Source organism: Callospermophilus lateralis, chromosome 12, assembly GCF_048772815.1.
Source record: "Callospermophilus lateralis isolate mCalLat2 chromosome 12, mCalLat2.hap1, whole genome shotgun sequence".
Taxonomy (NCBI): domain Eukaryota; kingdom Metazoa; phylum Chordata; class Mammalia; order Rodentia; family Sciuridae; genus Callospermophilus; species Callospermophilus lateralis.
The window spans coordinates 55,220,166-55,230,419 of NC_135316.1; the positions used below are offsets into that span (position 1 = coordinate 55,220,166).

Here is a 10,254-nt window from a genome sequence, read left to right on the forward strand (position 1 = left end):
AATCCCTTTTGGATTCAAAATCAAGAAAGGGGCTACAGGTCACCTATGTTAATGCGTTTTTATAGTGGTTGATCTCACTAATGTACAGAGAATACTTAACAAACTTAATTATTTTTAGGATATCTTTTAGAGTAAATTAGAGGAAGCAAAACTTGATGTTATAGCCATTTGAGGATTGACAAAATATCCAAAATACTTATATCTATTATTCTCAAAAAAAGCAATATCAAGAGAAAATATTAGAGAAAATCCATTCTAACATAAATATATGAATGCAAAATACAAAGTTCCCAAAAGTTGTCTAAAGATTATATGTATAACTTAAAGTAAGACAATTTAAAGAAAATACAAAACCAATTAAAAATACCCAAGTATTGGTAGTTTATCATTGATTCTAGTTTCAAATTCAGCTCCTATATTACTGTCTTATTGAATTTAAATGACTTGACTATTAGACAAATATGTATTTTTCTAGAAATGAAGAATATTCATTAAAATGCATTTAAGCATGATTGTAAGCACAAAAATACCCTCAAAGACCAAAATAAGCTTTATTGTTATATTCTAGTTAATAAACTTTCTGTTATTAATTTAATTCTTTTACATTAAAAACCAGAAAACCACATTTATGTTATAGTATTTATAATATAGATAACAACTACTGATTACCTAGTTAACAGATTTGTGCATTCATAGTGAAATATATTAACCTTATCAGTGTATTTTATAAGAAAATGTATTATTTGAATGTGCTACTCTAGAAAATTCTTATATATTTAAATATTTTTATACATGTCAATTATTCAAAACTAAATAATTTATTTAGAAATTGAGAAATTTTAAGTTTTTTATTCTATTGTATGGTTACCTGGCTTGAAGTTTTTCAATTCTGACTCTGTAACTCAGTAACCAGTACCAATTTATATATAGTTACATATCTGTGTGTGTATTTGTTTGTACATATATTTATCTATAGTATGTAAATAGATGTGTTTTTCCTTTGAGTTTGTTATTCAGCAATTCCTTAAAAATTTCTTAAAGCATTACCTTTCTTTAAAAAATGTTGTAAATACATATGTAATTTTATTAGGCTCTGTTTTCCATTTAGAATATTAATTATTTTAAATAAAAATATTACCACCTGGAGATAGAGAAATTGTACTTCCCATTTTGTTAAGTAAATTATTCACACAATTTATAAAATTGTAAGGTAAATAGGAAAATCTGTGATATCTTACAGGTGTTACATTACATGCTATTTTTTATATTACTCAACTAATCAGATTGCAGTTGTAGTCAATGGTTGAAACATAGGCCTGGTAATATATTGCTGTCACACAATTTCCCCCACTTATTGACTAGGTCTAGTGATACATTTCTATGAGGTTTCCTTTTCTTTTTTAAAAAAAATTTTCCTGAAGAAGGAAGAAGAAAAAAAGAAAAAAAAAACAGTATTTATTTACAATGATTCTGATATACTTGATTCTGAAATTTTGAGATTTCAAGAACCTCCAATCTACACTGAGTCAACAATTAGGTATGATTTCACATACCCTAGGATTGCTTCAATCAAAAGGGAAGTAACAACTATATTGGCAAAGATATGCAGAAACTGAAATCCTCATACACTACCATATGCAAGGTGTTACAGATAAACATCCTGTGAAACCTGAAAGAACAACTTACAAAGATGACACGGGTAGCTTTAGGCATACGCATCTGTCTTGTGTTGCTAATATCACATAGCACAGACTAGAAATTAAAAAGAAAAGAGATTTACTTTTGCTTACAGTTTTGAAGGTGTAAGATCCAGGGACTGGATCTGGTGATGTCCTCTTTTCTGGCAGAGTCCCAAGGTAATATGGGGCATCAGAAAGCAATAGACAAAGAGCATGTGTCTGTATGTATAACTGTCTCTTTCTCACCCTCTTCTTATAAAGCTACCAGGATTCAATCATGAGAGCTGCAACCTAATGACCTGATTAAATTCTAACCACTTCCCAAAGGCCCAGTTCTAATCACCATTGTATTAAATTTTTGCCCTTTTAACACCTCACAATGGGAGTTCAATTTCAGCATATAAAGTCTTGGTAGACCCTCAGACCATAGGCAATCCATAGAATCAGGTAAGATTGCACTTAAGATTTACTTAGATGTTCATGATATTAATCACCTGTGATTTTTACCTAACAGAAGAAAAAATTAGATTAAGTTTGTATAAGAAAACAAATGTGAAGACACCGATTAAATTAAATGCATGATTAAAATTTGTTATTGTCAAAGATATTGAAATAAATTCCACAAACTTTTTACAGCTGGTAATATTTGAGTAGGAATTAGACTCTAGAAATTTTGCTTTCTAAAGCATTATTAATCTTTACTAAATTATATTTTTTAATCTCAATTTTATATTATCAATTATCTCCTCTTCAAATCTGACACCTTCTTTTATTTATCTAGATGAACCATATCAACAATAATAGTAAAAATTACATATTAATGTTAAGGAAATAAATATTAATATTAATGATATACACTAGCATATTAAATATCCAATTTATTGTTAGACTAAACATTATAAACGTCACAAATTTTCCTTAGTGTGCTCACTTTGGCATCACATACACTAAAATGGGAAAAATGCAGAAAATATCAGTATGGCTCCTGTGCAAGTATGACATGCACATTTGTGAAGTGCATATATATATATATTTTTTTTTTTTTCTTAGTAACAGGTAGCATTTAAGTACTGCTAACTTTTCTTACAACATTGATAATGAAAGCTATGGTTTGATTTCACCTAACACTTCTGAATGCATAAAGTCATCATATTGTTCTTTGTCTATTAAAATATACAAGGAGATAGTCCCTGTTGTACAATTAGATTTGCACAAATACCACCAACATCATTTCTTATATTCCAGTGTTACTCACCATTATTTTCTTTTTACAATGTATGAGCTAACCACTTAGTTTTTGTGACTTCATGTAAAGTTAATTCTAGTAGACCTAAGGATTTTTTTGAAACATCAGTTCAATAATCATTTTGAACTACCACATACTGAGTTTATGTTGAATATACAAAGTTTCTACACACAGACAAATACAATTCATTTATATATATGAATATATATATATATATATATGTATATATATATATATATCAAATATTCACATTCACACAGTTTGTGTACATACACAGTTAGCTCTCTGTATCCACTATTTCACAATTTCAGTTCTTTCTTTTTTCTTTTCTTTTTTTTTTTTCTGTGTGTAAGAGTAGGATACATTGAAGAAGAGAAATAGGATCAAAACTCTTGCCATACAAGAGAAGAACTTATAGCATATTTTCTGCCTGTATCCACAATATTTATATTTGTGAATTCAATCAACTAAGGATAAAAATAAACTGTAACTGGACCAGTCATATATTGCTTTCTTATCATGAATTCTTTAAATAATACAAAAGTATTTGAATAACATTTACATTGTAGAAGTTATTATAAATAATCTAGAGATGATTTAAACTATATACATATGCATAGTTTATATACAAATGCAAGGTAATTTTATATAAGAATCTTGAGCATCTGTAGATTTTGGTATCTGTAGAGAATCCTGGAATTAATTTCCTGTGGATTTATGTAATTATATATAACTCTATAAAACTATATAACTGTATATATTCATGTTTGTCTGTCTATTTACATATCTATCTGTTGGCATTTGGTGATGATCTTGCTGTCAGAGTCCCTGGGTAATACAGAACTTCTAGATAGATAGATGATAGATATATGGATACAGAAATAAAACTGAGAGCAACAAAAGAGGCTAAATAAGGTTTCCTGAATTAGCATTAATCATGGAGAGTTGTTTTGATTTAACTTAAGCATTTATACTTATTTTCTAGATTCTAAAACTGTCTTAGCTAATATTGCCTTGAATTTGGAAATAAGGATAATAGATAATGCCAAACTATATAAATTGGACACATTTAGTATGACACTGTTATATCAGTAAAATATTTAAATTTTAATAATTTTAATTGAGATGAATTAATATATTTATCAATACTTTTAGAAATTATTATGTATTCTTATAAGTTCTGTTACTATAAAATTGTGAATAGATTATTGTTATGAATAACACAAAGCATTGTTTCACATTTCGAACATGAATGTGTTATAACTAGTTATTTTTGTTACTATGCATTCTTTCATTTCAAAATAAAATCAATAATTAACTACAATAAGCAACTGATATATAAGATTTCTTTAATGTATTTATGAATCTTATAGCTGCTGAAGGAACTTGATGGTTGAAGCCAAAGGTGTTTGCAACAAGGGAGTCAATTGTGCCAATTGTCAAGTGTCAATTATTTAAATGTTCTCTGAGACACAGTTTTGTAATACCACTAGTGTATACTTAAACCTTCACACTCTGTAAATTACACATTGAATGAATATACTTGAAGAATTTTTTTTTAATAAATTAGCTATGGAGATTGGAAAATTCTCAAGTTGATGATGTCATATAGATTTGTTTAAAAAAATAGTTCCTTTTTCTATCCATGAGTGAGTCTATTTCCATATTATAATAAACTACAATTTGATGTACATACTGAACTATTGTGTAAGTGTGTAATATTATTTTCATTCTGTTTATTTGCTATCAACATTATTAACAATAACCACCATGCATTGAAAAAATTTTTAAAAAATTCTGAAAAATTTCCCTTTCTAGGCTGCTTAATATAAATAGAAGACAGAATTATTTGATATTTATAAATTTTTACTGAAGTTTAAATTTCAGAAAATTTTAAAATGTTTAGAAATTGTATTAGTAAGACTTCTGTCACTATAATTACCTTAGTTAATAAACTTATAAAGAGAAAGATCTATTTGGGCTCCTAATTCTAGGTTACAGTCCAAGATCAAACAGTCTCATTTCTTTCAGCCTCTGATGAGGGCAGTACATCACAGAGATATATGGCAAACCACTCACCATTTGAGCCAGGAAGCAACAGTGGATAAGGTAAAGATAAGAGTTCCACAAACCCCCTCATGGCCACTTCCCCAACTACCTGAAGAAATCCCAGTAAGCTCCAACCCCTTATGCTTCTACTGCATCTCAATAATACAGTCCTGGATACAAGCCTGTATCATGTGGAACTATGAAATCCACAGCAGGAGTGAAGAAAGCTTAGTTTATTTTAAGAAGCATAAGTATACAATTATGATTTACATTAGGATAAAGTGGTTTTGTAAGACGTCTTTTTTAGAAATGTGTATCTCTTAAGGTTTGAATATCTCCTCTGAAAATTCATTTGAAATTTAATTGCCATTTTAATAATATGAAGATATGAGACATTTAAAAGTTGAACTAGATCATGGGATCACTGATCTCATGAGTGTATTAAGACCTCATCACTGGAGTGGAATAGTTAAATTGAGAGCAGGTTTTTATTAAGTGAGTACAGCTATTGAATTCATGCCTTCACACACAATTGTTCTTCCATCTAAAGGAGATGCAGCACAAACACTCCCACTGAATTCTGCATCATGTTCTTAGAAATTCTGATATCTACAGTGTAAGAAATAAATTCATTTTCTTTGGAAATTGTCCAGGGCCATGTGCCATAACAGCAGAAAACAAATGAAAACTCTGATATTTTAATGTAATAATATTTTCATTATTTTTATAGAATATATGATTGCATGTTGCTACTCACTTGTTTAAATTCTGTCTTATTCTACATATTCTAAGAGTCATTTTATACACCAACTTTATTGTCATTTATTTGCTGTAAAGTTTATAATTATTTGTAAAATATATGCCAAGAAAATCACTAAGAAACCTCATACAACATAAAATACTTGATATTTTAAATAATTTTCCAAGCCAATCACTTCATATTTTCCAAATCAGTGATTGCATCAGGATTAGAAATTATTATTCTTTCTTGAACAAGAAAGCATATAATAAAATAAATTAATAAATGAAAGCACAAATTCATGAGTATAGAACTGAACACTTACATTTTTTAATATTTTAAGTTATTATTTATTTTCATGCATGTGTGTATTTCAAAAGTAAAGTGAATCTTTCAGGACCAAAGTTTTAACTGAATAAAAAAAATGATTCTTTCTAAGTTACAAATATTTTCCATATCAACTTTTCTTAAACTTGGATTTAGTTCTATTTTAGGAAGCATCTCAAAAGTGGTTAATTGTAACCCATCAATAACTAATAATGTCAGTGTCCACAGCATGAACTCTGGAGTCAGACCAGTGGGATAACATTACTCTTCTACATTTTAGGACACAAAATTCAGAAATTTATATAGTATTGCTATGTCATGATGTTACATGTGTAAAAAGGAGGTTAAATAATATTAACTCATTCACTCTTATGAGGATTACATGAGATTTTATGTGAAAATTATTTAACAAAGGATTTAGTATTTGCTACAATTTTTATGATGAATATTTAAAATGATTAATTATAAGGCAGAAACATGTAAATGGAATTAAAATCCTCAAGTTGTAAAACCACTAAAATTCTACATTTAATAAAAATTGTACATTCCCATTAAATATTCTAAAATATCTTAGTTTCTTATCTTTTCTTTAGTATTAAGTAATGTTAACATAAACATCCATGAAATCATGTATATTTTTCATGAAGTAACACACATTTCACAATGTATGTTGATAGATTTAATAATGTAGCAATAATCAGTGCAGATGCTACTGGAAGACATTACAAAACTATAATCATCTTGAATTTGACTTCTCAAGATTTTTATTATTAAAGTTTAACTAACATATACAAATATTATATATTTATGGTATACAACATGATTTTTTGATATATATGTACATATGGTAAAATGCCTACCATACTCAAGATATATCTTATTATTTATGTGTGTAGTACATTTAAGGAAAAATGATTAAATTGAATGATATGTGATTAAATTGTTTAGAAGTCAAGCAATGCTCATGTTATGCCAAGTAAGAATAACATATTTTTTTTACTTTTGCAATTTCAAAGATTTCTGAGTCAATTTAATCCTTGATATTTTTCATGCTATACCAAAAATAAATTAAAAGATACGTGAGTTGTCCTTATTTTTTATAAAAGGCAGTCATACAATTAATGATTTTTGAAAGCATATATTAATTTATATGGCTATTATTTTCTAAACTGTTATTTAGTTTAGGTTTTTTCCCCTTAAGCAAATACCAAATACCGAAGTGATATTAGACAGACTTATATATTCTCTGATTTCTTTCTCAAGAGATTCATTGTTGGTATATAGGAAAATTATGGATTGATGTGTGCTGATCTTGTAACCTGCCAAATTCACATTCACATATCAACTCTAGAAGGTATTTTGTTGATGTTATTGTTGTTATAAGTATAGGATCATATCATCATCAAATAACGATAATTTGACTCTTCTTTTCCTATTCACATCTCTTTCATGTTCTTCTATTACTTGATTGCTCTAGATAGAGTTACAGGACTTGGAATGGCATAATTAGTATTGTTGAATAAGAACTGTAAGCATGTACATCCTTGTTTAGTTCCGATTCTAGAGAAAATGCTTTCAATTTTTCTCCATTCAGTATGAAGATGACCTTGAGTTTATTGTATGTTGTCTTTACAATGTTGAGATAAGTTGCTTCTATACATAATTTCTCAGCGTTTTAGCATGAATGTATACTAGACTTTTTTTAAATGCTTTTTCTGCCTCCATTAGGATGATCATATGACTCTTGTCCTTAACTCTACTTAAGTGGTGTATTGCCTCTATTGATTACTATATGTTAAACCAATATTTCATTCCAGGGATGAAACCTATTCATCCCTGTTATATTCTTAATTAGTTTTTCATCTTGTTATATTCATCTTTGTTATATTCTTAATGAGTTTTTCAATGTTTTGTCATTGTTTTATTAAGAATCTTTTCATCTATGTTCATCAGAGGTATTGGTCTGAATATTTTCTCCCTGATGTATCTTTGGTTTTGGTATCAGACCAGGGCTTGGCATATGCTGGACTAGAACACTGAACATAAATTTTGAATGGTACTAAAGATAACATATAGTAATTTTATTAGACACGTTAGGTGATTTTATAAGAAATATCTGTGCGTGAACCCTCTGATACCCTCCATGAATTACTATTAGTATATTCACTTTCTAAATGAGAATAATTTAGCCCAGATAATTTAAAAATCTTAACTGAAATTGCACTCTTGTTAATAACATGATTTTGAGCCTAGAATATTTGCCTTCTACTTCCTATGAGACATATTGCCTTTAAGAAGTCAAAGCAATAACTATACACATCTGTGTTCAGAAAAAGCAAGAATCAGATGATGATAGGTTAACTTGTGGACATCAAAATTTTCCCACAGGGATATTTGATATGAAATTATAAACTTTCCAAGATCTCCATAGCAGGCGAATCTCTGGTTTCTGATCTTCTCTGTTTTGAGCTTGAATTTCTGTCATCAATTTATCTTTGCATGAAGAACTATTACCTTCTCCCTTGGTGTTACTGTGTGTGTGTATATATGTTTGTGTGCATGCATGGAGGTGTATGTGTTTTCCAAGACATGAGCTTTTAATAAGAACAGATTCTTCATAACTAATTATTTTTAAATTGTTTTTGCAACTATCTACAATGTTTTACCAATCTTTTTTCCCTCCTGAAGACCCCTGGACTTATTATTCAGATTCTTTAACATAGTTTCTCCTCACTAAAATTTTTCTGAATTTACTCAGAAAAATTAGAATGATTATCTCTAATTCCATAATGATCAAACCATATCTTTTCATTACTGCTTTGATTTAAATTCTCTTTGAGGCTCTCCTGTCCTATGATTCCTTCCTTTCCCAAGCCCCACATCAGTGTTGTGAAGTACAAATTCCTTTACAATGTGGTTATTAAGATATTTGAATCTTATATCCTAGGAATTATGATAGTTTCTGATAAATACAAGACAATAAAATATGCAGGGTAAATGAGTTTTTCAGGGAAACCAAAGATATTACTCCTATAGAAAAAAACCTCAACAATTACACATCAGATGTAAAATTAAATAAACTGTCACTATAAGATATTTCTGAAACTATGCTTACATAATTATTAATATTATTATTTATAATATTTTTATTATCATATTTTTATATAACCTTATTACTGCTTGGTTGATTATGATTTAAGTACTCTGAAGAACCATATTCATGTATGGTCTTTTTACTTAAATACAGAAATATGCTCAACTATTACTATTACCTCACATCACAGAAAATTATTTTCTGATGGCTCCCTCAATCACTTTACTGAAGAAAATATCAAATTTTGAACAACTCCTTCTGTTTGGCACTTCTCAGTTAACTTCTGAATATGTTAAATTCTCAAACAATATCAATGACTTTTAAATATGATCTTTGCATCAACCACATAATATGCTTATTCATTTTAGACATCTAAGTTGGCATGAGCATTTGCAGAGACAGATGTTCATGGGAGTATATTAACATGCAGGCATCAGTGTTATGCTTGTCTCATGTATTGAGTCTTAGTTTCTAAACTAGTATTTAAGTCAGTATCACAGAATGTTTCAATGATTTATATGGTCCTTCATTTCAGTAAACTAGTAAATGGTCCTCAAAAGCAGCCAGCCATATAACCAACCTAGAGGTGCAGAAAAACTACCAAAGGATTTTGCCAAAGAACCAGATGCTGTCTCTGGAAGAAAATTTCCCAGTTTGGCAACGGGAGCTGAGAGTGTCATCCAAATGATTCCTCCACACTTTGAAAGACAGTATTTTCAAACAACCTTAGCACACACACAAAAAAAACAGTTTGAATAGCACTAAAGCTACAAAAAAAATAATAATAATTAGTCTTTGGGGCTTAGATTAGTGTATATATTATACATGCTAATCACTGCATTTTTAAAACTTAAAATAACAAGTTTTTACAAATGATTTAAAGGAAGGGATAGTAAGCATGTGTGTTTAGAGAAATCAAAAGTGTGCCTATAAAGCTCTTCAAAATACATAAAGGTGTTTTACAATCCTTTTCTTGCTTGTGGGATATAATAGTAACAAAATCAGAGTAGTGACTTGACTTGGAAATTGGTCTGGACAAGCCTAAAGGTGTGTGAGTTTTCCTTTATGTTTTGTATTGATTTTGTTTATTGTAATTATTTCCAAACAAATAAAATCAGAA

The 10,254-nt window shown here is 28.7% G+C and overlaps 1 pseudogene; it reads left to right on the forward strand.

The window, feature by feature from the left end:
* Nucleotides 1-2,602: 2,602 nt before the first annotated feature.
* Nucleotides 2,603-2,716, forward strand: LOC143411907 (U6 spliceosomal RNA; annotated as a pseudogene).
* The last annotated feature ends 7,538 nt before the right edge of the window (nucleotides 2,717-10,254 follow it).